Genomic DNA, 19,684 nt, shown 5'->3' on the forward strand with positions numbered 1-19,684 from the left:
AAATAATATACCAACATCGTATGAATGTGTACGAAAATCGCTCAAAATTAGTCCCCAATCCCCCAGTTATTTAATGACACCAAGAGGAACTCCTTCCCTTCAAACATTAACACGCTGAAAAAGACAAGTAGAGCTGGTCATTAACAGGATGGTTAGTTCAGTGGTTTGCTTAAATACCTACAGTATTTTATTGTAGAATATTTGTTTCAGAACATGTTTTTCCATTTAATTCTAGAGGGGCAGATGAGATTCTACATTTTCCGTCTCCATTATTTTCCAACGTTTTCTGCAGTCCGTTACAATACTCACATCTTCATTAAATCACTGGCAACCTGTTCATGTTACTACAGGATAACAATCTGATTTCATGTTCTGCAGATGAACCAGATAAATATCAGTTACAGTTACAAAGTGAGAAAATAAATAAAGATTATATACACATTACTAAGTGAAATACCCTGAGGCACTTGTTACTACCTATCTATAAAATGTGATAGTTCAATTAACACGTTAATACAAATATATAATGTAGGACATAATTTATCAAAAATAAAGGTCAATATAAATCAAAATTGCTATATTAACTACTTCTGTGTATGTAAGTTGAGTTATCTATTTTCTTTTAGTTGGGGAAGAACATGAATTTATCTCAATAACTACCCATTGGGCACACACTGGTTGAATCAACGTTGTTTCCACGTCATTTCAATGAAATTATGTTGAACCAATGTGGAATGGACGTTGAATTGACGTCTTTGCCCAGTTGGTAGCTTCCCTTAAAAAACATTTGTTTGCTGTATAACGCTAAGATAACAAGCTGAACTCATGTACTGTATATTAAATGTATTCTGATAAACTCATACATACTCATCTTTTCATTTGTTGTGGTAAATACAACCTTCAATAATGCATGTGACCTGTATGTGACTCTTCTCCTTCAAAGGCGTAACCTCAAAAAGAAAAGTGTGCATATTTAGAAAATACTAAACATTCAAATTCATTAAAAACTTCTTCCCACAAGCAGGACAACTTCCGGGGAAACTGGAGGGTGCGCAATTCAAATAAATAATCATGAATATTATGGATTTTAAACATTTATGTACATATAAGTGTGTTATACCGGCTGAAAGCTTAAATTCTTGTTAATCTAACTGCACAGTCCAATTTACAGTAGCTATTACAGCGAAAACATGCCATGCAATTGTTTGAGGATGGCGCCCCACATCAAAATATTTTTCCACGGGCACCGGTTTCCTACATTTACATAACTATTAACTATTCACTTAATTTTTGAAAATCTTACTCTGATTTGTCATCCAAAGGGGCCCAGCTATAACATGTAGTGTCATTTGTTAGATACAATCCTTCTTTATATCCCAAAAAGTCTGTCTTGTTGGCTCCATCGATTTGAGTAATCAACTCATTCAACTTGCAGAGAAAGGAATCTGAAAATCTAGCCCTAAACTCTGTTTCAACAAGTCAAAATGTGTTTCTATTTACTCCTCAGATACCCTAAAATGTAATCAAACTATAATATTTATTTTGGAAATGCTGAATCTCCATTAATCGGAACTGGTCCAGGACTAGGCTTAATCTGTTTCCGGGGAACCAACCCAAAGAGCAAGACATACTTTTTTTTCCAATTAAGAGAAGGTGCTGTTTCCAGCCTCTTCCAAGTACACCAATCACCAGTGGGCTCCAATGGAGGTGATGCCTGCACCGTTGAAGCGACCGCTTCAGCCTCAGCTCATTTCCCATGTGGGCTGGGTAGAAGTTGAAGGAGACTTGGAAGGGCTGGCCGGCCAACAGAGAGAGCCCCCGGTTGGTGGTGAACACGAAGGTGTAGATGTATTTTAGAGGGTTGTATTTCCCAGACACCTGGACAATGGCTCCATCTCCTGCTCTTCACCAACTTCGCAACCAATCACAGGAGACCAGTTGTAGCCGTATCTCAGTTAGAACCTCAGAACCAGAGCAGGATTTTCACAATAAATATAGAAAGAGTGTGTCTGTTGGGTAGTGTAATTGGACTGAGTCAGTGGTGTCTGTTGGGTAATGTAGTTGGACTGAGTCAGTGGTGTCTGTTCATGGGTCAGGGTCTGCTCACCCGCTGATGTAGGCGTTGCTGTTGTATTAGTAGTAGTAGTAGTAGTAGTTGATGTTCTCCCACACTCTGACCACTGTGGTGCGTCCCTCACCGGAGGAAGCAAATTTATTTTATTTTACCTTTATTTAACTAGGCAAGTCAGTTAAGAACAAATTCTTATTTTCAATGACGGCCTAGGAATAGTGGGTTAACTGCCTGTTCAGGGGCAGAACGACAGATTTGTACCTTGTCAGCTCGGGGGTTTGAACATGCAACCTTCCGGTTACTAGTCCAACGCTCTAAACACTAGGCTACCCTGCCACCCAATGCGGTGCCACCTCCCTGAACCACCGCAGAGGAATATGAGTGTTGTTCTTTCATGGCTAAAATAACATGGGCATTATATTTACTATATTAATAATAAAAATGTATGTATACATGATTTTAGTTTTACCAACACATTTCTCAAAGATCTTTACATTATGATTAAAGTGCAGATTAATTTACTAAAGTACATTCTGCAATGATGTAATCCATCAGAGGTTGTCTCAAAGAAAACCCCCTAAGTCTAAATGAAAAATACAAGTTGATGAAAGCAGAAAAGCTATTATTATTAATTATTATTCACAATTGTATTTTTATTACTCATGCATTGTCAAGCAGCTGGCCAAGAACACTGACAAACAGTGGAGGCTGCTGAGGGGAGGACAGCTCCAAATAATGGCTGGAACTGAGCAAATGGAATGGCATCAAGCACATGGAAATCATGTGTTTGTTGTATTTGATACCATTCCACTAAGTGCGCTCATGTCATTACCACGAGCCCATCCTCCCCAATTATGGTGCCATCAACCTCCTGTGGTGACAAACATGATGGAGAACATTCTGCAAGAGATAGTCATCATTACTAATGACTTTTCATTTCACTCAGTTTCACTTTCACTCCACTTCACTTCAAATGGCAAAACATGAAATAAGTTTGTTAAACATGTTTTTTTATAGTAGTTCACAAAAACAAGCGAGGCATTTTACCTGTCAGGTCAACCACCCCGAGGGGGGAAAATAACATACACTTGTTTTAATTGTGAAATGTGACCTGACAAAGAACATTTACACCTGCTAAACATTCCATCAGCTCTAGATGGAAGGAGCATGACAAAGAACACCTTTATTAACTTACCATAAAATGCATCATGAAACAATTACAAAGATTTCACTGACTTACAGTTCATATAAGGAAATCAATCAATGTAAATAAATAAATTAGGCTGTAATCTATGGATTTCACATGACTGGGAATACAGAAATACATCTGTTGGTCACAGATACCTTAAAAAACATAGGGGCGTGGATCAGAAAACCAGTCAGTATCTGTTGTGACAGGGTTGATCAGGCTATTGACTGTGGAATGTTGTCCTTTTCAATGGCTGTGCGGAGTTGCTGGATATTGGCGGGAACTGGTACACACCGTCATTTGAATATCTTGGCCATGTCCTGTTATAATCTCCACCCAGCACAACCAGAAGAGGACTGGCCACCTAACATAGCCTGGTTCCGCTCTAGGTTTCTTCCTAGGTTCTGGCCTTTCTAGACAGTTTTTCCTCACCCTCGTGCTTCTACACCTGCATTGCTTGCTGTTTGGGGTTTTACAATGGGTTTCTGTACAGCTCTTTGTGACATCAGCTTATGTAAGAAGGGCTTTAGGAATACATTTGATTGATTGATTGATTGATTGATTGATTGATCATACACATTGATCCGGAGCATTCCAAACATGTGATATGTCTGGTGAGTATGCAGGCCATGGAAGAACTGGGACATTTTATGCTTCCAGCAATTGTGTACAGAACCTTGCGACATGGGGCCGTGCATTATCGTGCTGGAACATGATGTGAAGGCAGCGGATGAATGGCATGACAATGGGCCTCAGGATCTAGTCACAGTATCTCTGTGCATTCAAATTGCCGACAATAAAATGCCCATACCATAACCCCACAGCCACCATGGGGCACTCTGATCACAACGTTCACAATGTCGCCCACACCATGCCATACATGTGGTCTGTGGTTGTGAGGCCGGTAGGACGTACTGCCAAATGATCTAAAAACAACGTTGGAGGTGGCTTATGGTAGAGAAATTAACATTAAATTATCTGGCAACAGCTCTAGTGGAGATTCCTGCATTTAACATACCAATTGCACACTCCCTCAAAACTTGAAAACTTGAGACATCAGTGACATTGTGTTGTGACAAAATTGCACATTTTAGAGGGGCCTTTTATTGTCCCCAGCACAAGGTGTATCTGTGATCATGCTGTTTAATCAGCTTCTTGATATGCCATACCTGTCAAATGGATGGATTATCGTGGTAAAGGAGAAATGCTTACCAACAGGGATGTAAACACATTTGTACACAACAGTTTAGATAAATACACTTTTTGTGCGTATGGAACATTCCTGTGATATTTTATTTCAGCTCATTAAACATTGGACCAGCATTTTATGTTACGTTTATATTTTTCCCGTGTACTGTAGTTAGTTCACATGAAGATGTATGTAATTCATCTCTATTGACCAAAACAACTACATCTGGACATTCTGGAGTCCTACTATGACAGTAAAACATAAGAACTATATTCTGTTGTCAACTAAAAGTTCATGACAATCACTGGATTATGTTGCATCATGCATTCCTGCTTGGACATGTTAGATGAAACAACTTGAATACATCAGTAGTTTATTATTTATACTTCTTAATAAAGCAATAAGAATGACTTTATAAGATGATTACTCAGGGCTGGTGTCCCCAACTGTAAAATGTTGTGACACCAGAGGGAAATGTTAATCTGGAGCTCTGTAGTAGTAACACTTAGGGTAGATGTTCAGTCAGGGGGACACGTGATTTAAAATATAGCCCAAGTTGTTAGATTTACGTTTATAAAGTACAAGGCTAAAGCTGACAGACAGGTAGACAGAGAACAAGAAGAAGCACAGAGTGACAGCAGAGAAGATGCTGAGACAGATAGACAGCACAACAGGGAGGCAAACTAAATGTGACTCACCACCTGGATTCGGTCTTATGTAGCAACATTTGAAATTGGTCTTTTTGCATTGGTAAACAGTAGAGACTCAGAGCTAGAAAATGGTATATCATACACTGCATTTTTGAGGAACAATGGGAAAGTAATTATGCTTTGAAAGTTGATTAAAGGGCCTTTGAATATTTTGGTACCTACTGGAGAACTCTCATTTGTCTACACCCATTCAGCATTGTTCACACACTCTTAAACCAGCCCCACCCATCTATTTAAAGATTCACATGTGAGGTCATGTGCTAAACAGTGAGTAGTGTAGTAGAGATGAAGATTAAAAGTGGTAGTAGCCAACAATATGGAAGAATTCCAGGTAAACAGAAAGTGTCCAGATAAAAAATACTTTATAAATATTAGATGGCGATTACCCAGACACACTTGTCTAAATTTATGGGCCATGTGAAAGAAATGCTATAATCCCCAGCCACGTCCAGTGGTGGAAAAAGTATGTAGTAGTGTCATACTTCAGTAAATGTAATGATACCTTAATAGAAAATGACAGAAGTAAATGTCACTCAGTAAAATAATAAAAAATCACTCAGTAAAAGTCTAAAAGTATTTGGTTTTAAAAATTCAATTTTTCTTTCGGAATGTAATGAAGTAGAAGTAAAAGTTGCCAAAAATATGAATAGTAAAGTAATGTAGATACCCAAAAAAATACTTAACCTCTTGAAACTCCCCATCCCGGATCCGGGATTGTGACTAAGCCTCAGGCTCATTAGCATAACGCAACGTTAACGATTTCTGAAAATCGCAAATAAAATTAAAATAATGCGTTTGCTCTCAAGCTTAGCCTTTTCTTAACAACACTGTCATCTCAGATTTTCAAAATATGCTTTTGAACCATAGAAATTGACTAATTTGTGTGAGAGTATGCAAAGCTAGCATAGCATTTTGTGTAGCATGTAGCACGCAACATTTTCACAAAAGCCAGATAACCAAATAAATAAAATCATTTACCTTTGAAGAGCTTCTGATGTTTTCAATGAGGAGACTCCCAGCCACATACCAAATGCGCAGTGTTTCCTGAAAGCGTCTGTGTGTAGGAGAAATCGTTCCGTTTTCTACATTGCGCCTGGCTACCGAAACGAACCGAAAATGCAGTCACCTACAACGTGAAACTTTTTCCGGATTAACTACATAATATCGACCGAAACATGGCAAACGTTGTTTGGAAACAATCCTCAAGGTGTTTTTTCACATATCTCTTCATTGACATGCAGTTCATGGAAGCTTGCTTCTCTCTCTGTGCCCCATGGAAAAATACTGGCAGGTGACTTTTGCGCACCAATTTCGGCGCAGGACACCGGGCGGACACGTGGTAAATGTGGTCTCTTATGGTCAATCTTCCAACGATCTGCCTACAAATACGTCACAATGCTGCAGACACCTTGGGGAAACGACAGAAAGGGCAGACTCATTCCTCTTGCGTTCACAGCCATATAAGGAGATCATGAAAGACAGAGCCTCAAAAATCCTTGTCATTTCCTGGATGCCAAGTCATCTTGGTTTTGCCTGAAGCTCACGTTAAAGGGCACGCACAGAGAAGATATTTGTATTTCTGGACACGTCAGAGTGTTTTCTTTCGAACAGTAGAAATTATATGCATAGTCGAGCATCTTTTTGTGACAAAATATCTTGTTTAAAACGGGAACGTTTTTCTTCCAAAAATGAAATAGCGCCACCATAAGTGTAAGAGGTTAAGTAGTACTTTAGACAGTGGTGGAGCTTGTGCATTTGTCCGCCAGGCACAATACCAGAGCACAAACTTGTTCTTGTTTTGGCCACTACAGTTATCACAATTCAGGTCCAACTGTGTTTCCCCAACTCTGTAGTTGGTGAAGAAATGGTGCATGTAGTTGATGACTGCGATGCTGCCGTTGCTGGATGACATGCCTTCATCAATCAATAGTTTACTTGTTGTGGTATTCCTGCACAGCAGACACCAAACAAGCCACACTTGTGAAACGTTTAAAAGTAGATGGAACCTGGCCCTATAGGGTCAGAAGGATAGTTCGCCTGCAAACAACAAAATAACATTATGATAAATTACAATTAATTGTCTCACCCCTGTCAATCTGTCTTTCCACAGCTCAGTGAAAGGCATTTGCCTGCCTCCCATATATACAGTGCGGCAAAAAGTATTTAGTCAGCCACCAATTGTGCAAGTTCTCCCACTTAAAAAGATGAGAGAGGCCTGTAATTGTCATCATAGGTACACTTTAACCATGACAGACAAAATGAGAAAAAAATCCAGAAAATCACATTGTAGGATTGTTTATGAATTTATTTGCAAATTATGGTGGAAAATATGTATTTGGTCACCTACTAACAAGCAAGATTTCTGGCTCTCACAGACCTGTAACTTCTTCTTTAAGAGGCTCCGCTGTCCTCCACCCATTACCTGTATTAATGGCACCTGTTATCACGAACCGGCTCAAAGCCCGTAACAAAGGGAGACAACGTGGAGATAAGGAGTAACACAAAATATATTTATTAACTAAAGCAACTAAGGAAAATATACAATGGTGTGTGTAATCAGTAATCAGTAGTGTAAGTGAGTGTTTGCATGCATGAATGTGATAATGTAAGGTTTTGAAAGGTGCCAATGCAAACAAGCAATAGGCCACCAAGAACCACAACACAATCTACAAAGGTGTCTGCATGGAGAGAGTCTCCTCCATGAATGTGGAAGAGGTCCATTTATCCTGGGACACACCTGGCCCAGGTGTTTCCCATGTAGCTGACGACCCTCCCCAACTCCGCCCACCGGCATCCTAATAAGGAAACAAGAACAAAGACAGAATACGGCAGACAGAGTGGGAGGGTCGTCACACTGTTTGAACTTGTTATCAGTATAAGAGACACCTGTCCACAACCTCAAACAGTCACACTCCAAACTCCACTATGGCCAAGACCAAAGAGCTGTCAAAGGACACCAAAAACAAAATTGTAGACCTGCACCAGGCTGGGAAGCCTGAATCTGCAATAGGTAAGCAGCTTGGTTTGAAGAAATCAACTGTAGGAGCAATTATTAAGAAATGGAAGACATATAAGACCACTGATAATCTCCCTCGATCTGGGGCTCCATGCGAGATCTCACCCCGTGGGGTCAAAATGATCACAAGAACGGTGAGCAAAAATCCCAGAACCACACGGGGGACCTAGTGAATGACCTGCAGAGAGCTGGGACCAAAGTACTATGGACAGACCTCTCCCCATCTTTGCAACCATTGAATCTATAGTTTGACCTTGACAGTTTACAATCTAAGGTAACACCAAGTAATTTAATCTCCTCAACTTGTTCAACAGCCACACTATTCATTACCAGATTGAGCTGAGGTCTAGAACTTAGGGAATGATTTGTACCAAATACAATGCTCTTAGTTTTAGAGATGTTCAGGACTAGTTTATTAATGGCCACCCATTCCAAAACAGACTGCAACTCTTTGTTAAGGGTTTCAGTGACTTAATTTGTTGTGGTTGATGATGTGTATACAGTATGGTTGAATAATCAGCATACATGGACACACATGCAGTGGCAGGTCATTGGTAAAAAAATGAGAGGGCCGAGAGAGCTGCCTTGTGGTACACCACACTTCACATGTTTAACATTTGAGAAGCTTCCAAAAATAAAAAACCTTGAGATATATTAGATAGATAGCTCTGAATCAAAGATATGGCAGACTTTGAAAAGCCATAACACATACCATTCTTCAACAACAGGTTATGGTCAATAATATCAAAGGTTTCGCAGAAATCTAACAGTACAGTACCCGCAATTTGTATTTTTAATTTTTTTATTCCACGGTAAGCCAGTTGAGAACAAGTTCTTATTTACAACTTCGACCTGGCCAAGATAAAGCAAAGCAGTGCAAAAAAACAACAACACAGAGTTACACATAAACAAATGTACAGTCAATAACACAAAATAAAATAAATAGAAAAATATGTGTACAGTGTGTGCAAATGTAGAAGAGTTGGGAGGTAGGCAATAAATAGGCCCTAGAGACTAAAATAATTCAAATTTAGCAATTAAACAGTGGAGTGATAGATATGCAGGTGATAATGTGCCTGTAGAGATACTGGGCTGCAAAAGTGCAAGAGGGCAAGTAATAATATGGGAATGACGTAGTTGGGTGTGCTATTTACAGATTGGCTGTGTACAGGTACAGCGATCGATATGCTGCTCTGACAGTTGACGCTGAAAGTCAGAGAGTGGGATATAAGTCTCCAGCTTCAGATATTTTTGTAATTCATTCCAGTCATTCCAGTCATTGGCCAGATGTATACAGAATGGTGTCCTCTGCGTAGAGGTGGATCAGAGAATTACAAGCAGCAAGAGCGACATCATTGATATGTACAGAAAAAAGAGTCGGCCTGAGATGTGAACCCTTTGGCAACCCCATAGAGACTGCCAGAGGTCCAGACAACAGGCCCTCCGATTTGACACACAGAACTCTATCTGAGAAGTAGTTGGTGAACCAGGCGAGGCAGTCATTTGAGAACCCAAGGCTATTGAGTCTGCTGATAAGAATGCGGTGATGGACATAGTCGAAAGCTGATCTGACAGCTGACACTTAAAGTTAGAGAGGGAGATATAAGTTTCCAGCTTCAGAGATTTTTGCAATTCGTTCCAGTCGTTGGCAGCAGAGAACTGGAAGGAAAGGCGGACAAAGTAAGCGTTGGCTTTGGGGATGACCAGTGCAATATTCCTGCTGGAGCGCGTGCTACGCGTGGGTGTTGCTATGGTGACAAGTGAGCTGTGATATGGCGGGGCTTTACAGAGCAAAGACTTATAGATGACCGGGAGCCAGTGGGTTTGGCGATGGATATGTAGTGAGGGCCAGCCAAGGAGAGCATACAGGTCGCAGTGGTGGGTAGTATATGGGGCTTTGGTGATAAAACGGATGGCACTGTGATAGACTACATCCAGTTTGCTGAGTAGAGTGTTGGGAGCAATTTTGTAAATGACATCGCCGAATTCAAGGATTAGTAGAATAGGCCGTTTTACGAGGGTATGTTGGCGCCATGAGTGAAGGAGGCTTTGTTGCGAAATAGGAAGCTGATTCTAGATTCTGGAGGGAGAGTTTACAGTCAAACCAGACACCAAGGTATTTGTAGTTGTCCACATATTCTTGGTCAGAGTAGTGATGCTTGTTGGCCAGGAGGGTGCTTGCAGCAGTTCGGTTGAAGAGCATGCACTTAGTTATCCTAGCATTTAAAAGCAGTTGGAGGCCACGGCTGGAGTGTTGTATGGCGTTGAAGCTCGTTTGGAGGTCTCCAAAGAAGGGCCAGATGTATACAGAATGGTGTCGTCTGCTTAGAGGTGAATCAGAGAATCACCATCTTCAAGCGTGACATCATTGATATATACAGAGAACAGAGTCAGCCCAAGATTTGAACCCTGTGGCACCCCCATAGAGACTGCCATAGGTCCGGACAACAGGCCCTCCGATTTGACACACTGAACTCTATCTGAGAAGTAGTTGGTGAACCAGGCGAGGCAGTCATTTGAGAAGCCAAGGCTATTGAGTCTGCCAATAAGAATGCAGTGATTGACAGAGTCTAAAGCCTTGGCCATGTCGATGAAGACGGCTGCACAGTACTGTCTTTTATAGATGGCGGTTATGATATCGTTTAGGATCTTGAGTGTGGCTGAGGTGCACCCATGACCAGCTCGGAAACCAGATTGCATAGTGGAGAATGTACGGTTGGATTCGAAATGGTCGGTGATCTGTTTGTTAACTTGGCTTTCAAAGATTTTAGAAAGGCAGGGTGGATATAGGTCTGTAACAGTTTGGGTCTAGAGTGCCTCCCTTTTTGAAGAGGGGGATGAGTGCGGAAGCTTTCCAATCTTTGGGGATCTCAGACGATATGAAAGAGAGGTTGAATATGCTAGTAATAGGGGTTGCATCAATTTCAGTGGATAATTTTAGAAAGAGAGGGTCCAAATTGTCAAGCCCAGTTGAATTGTAGGGATCCAGATTTTGCAGTTCTTTCAGAACATCAGCTGTCTGGATTTGGGTGAAGGAGAAGAGGGCGGGGGCAAGTTGCTGCAGGGGGTGCTGAGATGTTGGCCACGGTAGGGGTAGCCAGGTGGAAAGCATGGCCAGCCGTGGAAAAATGCTGATTGAAATTATCGATTTGATTATCGACAATCATCTTAGTTTTAATTTCTTTCAACCAATCATCAGTCATTTGTGTCAGTGCAGAACAGTACATGTTGAGTGCTCTTATCTATAAGCATGTTGGAAGTCTGTTGATCATTTGTTTACAGAGAAGTAGCATTGTATTTGGTCAAACAAATTTTTTTCCAACAGTTTGCTTAGAGCTGGCAGCAAGCTCATAGGTCTGCTTTTAGAGCCAGAAAGGTCGCTTTACCACTCTTGGGTAGGGGAATGACTTTGGCTTCTCTCCGGGGCTGAGGACAAAGACTTTCCTCTAGGCTCAGGCGAAAGATTTGATGGATAGTAGAGGCTAAAGAGTCTGCTACCATCCCCAGTAGCTTTGCATCTAAGTTGTCAATGCCAGGAGGTTTGTCATTATTGATTGACAACAATACTTTCCCACGTCTCCCACACTATCTTGACAAAATTCAAACTTGCAATGCTTTTCTTTCATTATTTAAAAAAATCATACATGAGTACGATGGCTCACTGTTGATTGTTGGCATTTCCTGTCTAAGTTTGCTTACTTTCCAATAAAGTAATCATTGAAATAATTGGCAATTCATTTAATGAAAGAAGAAGTTGAATTTGTGTTTCTGTCAATAATTTCATTTAAATTACTCCAAAGTGTTTTACCATCATACTTGATATCATTGATCTTGGCTTCATAATACAGTTTCTTCTTCTAATTATCTTCTTTTTTCATCTCAATTTGCAGTAAGTCAGCAAGTCAGATGTGCAGCCAGACTTATTAGCCACTCCTTTGGCCCCATCTCTTTCAGTTATACAGTTTTTCAGTTTCCTCATCAATCCATGGTGCCTTAACAGTTCTAAAAGTAAGTTTCTTAACTTCATGCAACGAGCAATCCCGTATCCGGGATCCTATTCATAGCCTCAAGCTCATTAGCATAATGCAACGTTAACTATTCATGAAAATCGCAAATGAAATGAAATAAATATATTTGCTCTCAAGCTTAGACTTTTGTTAACAACACAGATTTTCAAAATATGCTATTGAACTATAGCTAAACAAGCATTTGTGTAAGAGTATTGATAGCTAGCATAGCTATAAGCCTAGAATTCTGCCAGCAACATTTTCACAAAAACCAGAAAAGCATTCAAATAAAATCATTTACCTTTGAATAACTTCAGATGTTTTCAATGAGGAGACTCTCAGTTAGATAGCAAATGTTCAGTTTTTCAAAAAATATTATTTGTGTAGGACAAATCGCTCCGTTTTGTTCACGTTTGGCTAGGAAAAAACCTGTACCCAGTTATAGCCTCAAGCTCATTAGCATAACGCAACGTTAACTATTCATAAAAATCGCAAATGAAATTAAATAAATATGCTAGCTCTCAAGCTTAGCCTTTTCTTAGCCTGTTAGGGCTATGGGAAATACTGCCCCCTTTTGGATGAATTGTGTGCCCAAAGTAAACTAAAAAAAAAACTGTCAAAAATTGCTAATATATGCATATAATAATTATTATTGAATAGAAAACACTCTAAAGCTTCTAAAACCGTTCGAATTATGTCTGTATGTAAAGCAGAACTCACAGGGCAGCCATTCTCCCAAACTATCTCTCCCTCCTTAGAAAATTCCTCCAACTTTGATGTCATCGCCCCCACCCTTCCCAACCAGCTATGGCTCTGGGAACAGTTTCTATCTCTTCAGCGCGCTCCCGTCTTACAGTGAGACGTGCAACGGAGAAAATAGCACGAGCTTTGACTGCTTGATGGGCCAAATAATGAGGTGTCACGAGTTTTCAGGAGCGCGCTCTGGAAAAACGGACGTTTTTTCCAAGCTGGTTGAAGTGAGTTCGTTACGTTTGATTTAATCGCAAATTGTTTTGTACGTTAAAAACATCCTAAAGCTTGATTCTGCATTTAGTTTGACCAGTTTAGTCGACATATAATATGTAAATTTGAAGTTTTGATGTGCAATTTTCGTGATCAGAAGTCCTTTTTGGGGTAATTCACCTGAAGATGTTAGCTTTTGCTAATACAAAGACACACCAACTGCAACCAAACGTTATATTAGGTAAGTATAACTCCTTCCACGGCATTCTTGTCGAAGACCATCAAAGGTAAGGGAATATTTATGTTATTAAATTGTATTTTGTCGAATCCAACATAGTAGAGAAATAATGCTAATGGCTGAGCGCCGTCTCAGATTATTGAATAGTGAACGAATTCTGTAACGTTAAAAATAAATGTAACACAGCGTTTGCATTAAGAAGAAGTGTATCTTTCTAAATATATGTAGAACATGTATATTTAGTCAAAGTTTATGATGTTTATTGCTGTTATCTGGCGTTAGCTGCTGGAGATATTTATAATTTCTCCGGTCATTTCTGCTGCATTTCTTGAACATGGCTCAATGTAAATGGAGATTTATGGATATAAATTGCATATTATTGAAAAAAACATAAATGTACTGTGTAACATGTGCTATTACTGTCATCTGATGAAGATTTTCAAAAGGTTAGTGAATTATTTTTCTTTTAATCCTGCGTTTGTGATTGTGCTAATTTGCATAGCCATGTGGCTACATATTGTATGTTTCCCTAGTGGTGGTTTAACATAAATATGTGCTATGTTTTCGCTGTAAAACATTTTAAAATTCTGACATGCTGGGTAGATGAACAAGGTGTTTATCTTTCATTTAAGCTATTGGACTTGTTAATGTGTGGAGGTTAAATATTTTTAAGAATATTTTTGCTTTCCCTGCGCCACTGTGGTGGGCTGAAGGGGGAGGGGGGGTTCCCAGTTGGGAACCCCTAGCCCCATCATTACACTGTCATCTCAGATTTTCAAAATATGCTTTTCAACCATAGCAAAACAAGCATTTGTGTAAGAGTATTGATAGCTAGCATAGCATTTAGCGTAGCATTTAGCGGGCAACATTTTCACAAAAACCAGAAAAGCATTCAAATAAAATCATTTACCTTTGAAGAACTTCGGGATGTTTTCAATGAGGAGACTCTCAGTTACATAGCAAATGTTCAGTTTTTCCTGAAAGATTCTTTGTGTAGGAGAAATCGCTCCGTTTTGTACATCACGTTTTGCTACCAAAAAAAACAGAAAATTCAGTCACCAAAACGCCAAACTTTTTTCCAAATTAACTCCATAATGTCGACTGAAACATGGCAAACGTTGTTTAGAATCAATCCTCAAGGTGTTTTTCACATATCTCTTCATTGATATATCGTTCGTGGAAGTCTGCTTTCTCCTCTCAATCACATGGAAAAATACTTGCAGCTGAAGTTTACGCACCAATTTCGACGCAGGACACCGGGCGGACACCTGGTAAATGTGGTCTCTTATGGTCAATCTTCCAATGATATGCCTACAAATACGTCACAATGCTGCAGACACCTTGGGGAAACGGCAGAAATTGTAGGCTCGTTCAGGGCGCATTCACAGCCATATAAGGAGACATTGGAAAACAGCGCTTCAAAAATGTTGCTCATTTCCTGTTTGAAGTTTCATCTTGGTTTCGCCTGTAGCATCAGTTCTGTGGCACTCACAGATAATATCTTTGCAGTTTTGGAAACGTCAGAGTGTTTTCCTTCCAAAGCTGTCAATTATATGCATAGTCGAGCATCTTTTCGTGACAAAATATCTTGTTTAAAACGGGAACGTTTTTTTATCCAAAAATGAAATACTACCCCTAGAGTTCCAAGAGGTTTAACAGGTGCATCTTTATCAATAGTTGGAAAAAGTAATTTCATAATTGTATCAAGTGCCGCATCTGGATGCTCCTTATTAATCACATCAGACCAACAAATATTTTTTACATCCACATAAGAGTCACAGCAAAATATTTTTTACGATCTTTTATACACTATTTTAGGCCCAGCTTTTGGAACTGTGGCTTTCCTGGATATAGCCACTATATTGTGATCACTGCATCCAATGGGTATGGATACATCTTTAGAACAAAGTTCTACAGTTTTAAAAATGTGATCAATACATGTGGATGATCTTGTTCCTGTAGTGTTTGTAAACACCCTGGTAGGTTGATTAATAACCTGAACCCGATTACAGTTTACAGTGAGAAGCTTCCTCTTGAGCGGACGACATGATGAAAACGAGTCAATATTCAGGTCCCCAAGAAAGTCGACCTCGCTGTTTACATGACATACACTATTAAGCATTTCACACATATTATTTGGATACTGACTTTTAGCACTTGGTGGCCTATAGCAAAACCCCAAAAGAAAGGGCTTTAGATGTGCCAGGTGAACATGCAACCACACTTCAATAACACTTGACATAGGATCTTCTCAAAGCATTACAGGGATATGACTCCTCCCCAATAGCATTCCTGTCTCTTCTATAGATGTCATATCCTTGTATTGCTACTGCTGTATCATCAAATTAATGATCTAAGTGAGTCTCAGAAATGGCTAATATATTAATCTTATCTGATGTTAGCAAGTTATTGTTTTCATGAACCTTATTTCTAAGGCTACATACAGCACAGTATATTACAATGGGCTATTTTCAGCCCTTTCCTGGGTAGCTTATCAGAGATAGTGTTACGGCTTTCTTTGTGCGAAGGAGAGTCGGACCAAAATGTGGCGCGTAGATTGCGATCCATGTTTAATAAACAAAAGTAAACACGAATCAAAATGCAAAAAACAACAAACGTAACAAGAAAACCGAAAACAGCCTATACTGGTGTAAACTAACACCGAACAAGGACAGGAAAAGGACATAAGGACAATAAGGACAATCACCCACGAAACACTCAAAGAATATGGCTGCCTAAATATGGTTCCCAATCAGAGACAACGATAAACACCTGCCTCTGATTGAGAACCACTTCAGACAGCCATAGATTCACCTAGAACACCCCACTAAGCTACCATCCCAATACATGTGAAAAAAACCCAAGACCAAAACACACCACATACAAAAACCCATGCCACACCCTGGCCTGACCCAATAGATAAAGAAAACACAAAATACCAAGGCCAGGGCGTGACAGATAGACATAATATAGAAAAGATCAAACAAAGCAATATAAAATTTACATTCAGCAGCACATTAATCAGTTTGTGTGTGAGTAAGTGTGTGTGTGTGTGTGTGAGTGTGTGTGTGTGTGTGTGTGTGTGTGTGTGTGTGTGTGTGTGTGTGTGTGTGTGTGTGTGTGTGTGTGTGTGTGTGTGTGTGTGTGTGTGTGTGTGTGTGTGTGTGTGTGTGTGTGTGTGTGTGCTGCGGGGTTGAAGATCATTTCCTATTGAGCTGACATATGCAGTTTTCCCTTGAATGCAGTCGCCACCAACAGGAGAACATTGCCTTTACATTTCAATCGCGCTATAAAGGGGAACTTCCACGATACAGATTGAATTGAGCCCTAACTGAAAAAGACCATTTGAAGTGGAAACATAAAACATATTAATTAATTATTATAATTCAGAATTGTATTGTTATTACTCATGCATTGCCAAACAGCTGGCCAAGAACACTGACAAACAGGTTTGAGAACATTCTGCTATCAGGTATGACTCAGATGCAGAAATTGTAAAAAAAAAAAAAAAACAGGGAACACTCAAAGGGTGATAGGCCCGTGGCAGAGCAGGGAAGGGTGTTGCAGGCGTTTTTGACCAACATGTGTTCTTGGGTGGAGCAGGAGAGGACGAGGATGTCATCGAGATAGATGAAGATAAACCGGTTCTACATGTCGCAGAGAACATCATTTACCAGAGCCTGGAGCACAGCAGGGGCATAGCTGAGGCCACATGGCATGACCAGATACTCGCAGTGACCACTGGTCATATTGAAGGCAGTTTTCCACTCGTCACCTTCCTGTATCAATACTAGTGGGAGGCAGAAGGACGGATGAACCCATTAGCTAGGGAGTCCTCAATGTAGGTCTCCATAGCCTTGGTCTCCAGACAAAGAGTCCCAATACCACAGTAACCTGAGGAGACTTAATGAGCAGGAACTGGGTCATCTCTCTGTAGTTCCCTGACACATGTAGGTTGATAGTATTGTGGGTGACCCGGCCAATAGAGCACCCGTCTAGTGCTCTAACGTCCATGGGAATGGAGAGGGGTTGAGTGGGGATACCCAGCTCGGAAGCCAGGGTAGCGTCCGTAAAGCTCCAGAGTCAATGTGTACCCAGAGAGATTTCGAATGGTTCCCCCACAGCAATATGGCATGAAAAGGAATGCGATTAAGGGGAGAGGAAAAGTTATCCGTATGGCCCACCAGAGCCTTTTAGTGGACAGGTGGAAACGAAATGACCAGTAGACCCGCAATACAGGCAACTCTTAGTGTGAAGCCTGTATAGCCGTTCAGCTGGAGACAGCCTAGCTCTGCCTAGTTACATGGGCTCGGGAAGAGATAAATCATCAGTCTTCGGAGGCTCTCGTGAGGCTCTCGTGGGAACTCAGGTAACCAATGGAGCCGTCTGGGACTTCCAGTATACCTCGGAGGCAAAGTGGAATCGACTCTCCTCTCCTTCCTTCGTTCCCATAGTCATACATCGATCCTAATGATCCTAATGAGCCATTCGAAATCCATCGGTAGTTACTGGGCTGCAAGCTCGCCCATTACTTCCTCCGATACTCCGTGTAGGAACGTGTTGAATAGCGCTTCCAGGTTCCAAGCACTCTCAGCTGCTAACGTGTGGAAATCTACTGCGTAGTCTGCCACACTTCGGTATCTTGGCGTAGCTGGAGCAGCTTGCGAGCATCCTCTCTCACTGAGCACGGAGAATCAAACCCCATCCGAACTTCCTCCACGAACTCCTCCAGACTGAGGCAGACGGTGGATTGTTGCTCCCACACCGCTGTGGCCCAGGCGAGTGCCCTCCCAGACATTACCATCATTACATTTACATTTAAGTCATTTAGCAGACGCTCTTATCCAGAGCGACTTACAAATTGGTGAATTCACCTTCTGACATCCAGTGGAACAGCCACTTTACAATAGTGCATCTAAATCATTTAAGGGGGGGGGTGAGAAGGATTACTTTATCCTATCCTAGGTATTCCTTGAAGAGGTGGGGTTTCAGGTGTCTCCGGAAGGTGGTGATTGACTCCGCTGTCCTGGCGTCGTGAGGGAGTTTGTTCCACCATTGGGGGGCCAGAGCAGCGAACAGTTTTGACTGGGCTGAGCGGGAACTGTACTTCCTCAGTGGTAGGGAGGCGAGCAGGGCATCATGACGCACTCTATCCACGAGCCGTCTGAGGGAAACAAAGAAGGCTGCAGCTCAAAAATGAGGAAGCACTGGGATAGAAAAGTCTGGCAGGTTCCGGAATCTCCATCGTACCACTCCGAAGGAGGTAAGCAGGGTTCTCGTGACACTAGGGTGACCGGGGACGCGGCGCTGCTAATAGCCAAGTTACTGAGGGACGTGGAGGTTACCGTCGTGGTAGGCTGCACAAAAACAACTATTTTACCTGTCAGGTTAACCACTGTTTCCTGGGGGGAATAAAATCAAATAAACATTTGAATTGTGAAATGTGACTTCACAAACCATTCTTGAATGTGAAATGTTATAAAACAGCTTTAAAAAGTTGAACCTACTCTTGTTTCCTACAATCACTCCTGCAGTGCTAAGCTACTGCCAAATAGATGTCAGATCATTGAATTAAAATGTAGAGGCAATAGGGCTAGAATGTTTATTTCTTTAGAGTCTAAGACAATGGGTGGGGGGTGTAAGCTGACCTATGGAATTGTTTTAAGATGGTCATACTATGGATCATTTAGCTATTTGATTTAGAATTTTAGGACCCCTTTATGTATCCCCACTTTTTGAAACAATTATTTGATAAAATATTCATTTTGGCTGCCAAAGCTTATAGAAACACATTCACAAATGTCAAAAAGCAGTCAAAAAGTCAAAAAATATTTCATGAGAATCAAGGTTTTGAAGCGTCTGTCTTAAATCTAGGAGATATAAAAAATCTCAGGAAATAAACAAATACACAGATTGAACCCTTTTTCTGTGTAGGCACAAAACGACCTTCATACTGTACTTCCATTTGTTTTTTAAACCGGTACCGGTTACCTTTAGATGAGTCCCGTGACACTTGTGGTGTTATAGAGCAAAACGGAGAACACCATCGTGTTCGTGAGAATCTCAACCTTTCCACAGTGGGGTCCCAATAGTTTGTAGCCCAAACAGTTCGGACTCTACCAAACAGAAGTTGGCACATAGATGGTAGCGACTTCAGATGAGTCTTCTGCCACTTGTGTGGGTCGTAGGGAAAATGTGTTTATCAGGATGCTTTACTGTTGGCATGACACAGGACTGATAGTAGCACTCACCTTGTCTTCTCTGGACAAACTTTTTTCCCGATGCCCCAAACAATCGGAAA

General features: G+C 40.8%; 1 pseudogene; it reads right to left on the minus strand.

Moving 5' to 3' along the window:
* Positions 1-1,643: 1,643 nt before the first annotated feature.
* LOC135519835 (uncharacterized) lies at positions 1,644-18,181 on the minus strand (annotated as a pseudogene).
* Positions 18,182-19,684: the final 1,503 nt, after the last annotated feature.

Source organism: Oncorhynchus masou, chromosome 29 (assembly GCF_036934945.1).
Source record: "Oncorhynchus masou masou isolate Uvic2021 chromosome 29, UVic_Omas_1.1, whole genome shotgun sequence".
Taxonomy (NCBI): Eukaryota; Metazoa; Chordata; class Actinopteri; order Salmoniformes; family Salmonidae; genus Oncorhynchus; species Oncorhynchus masou.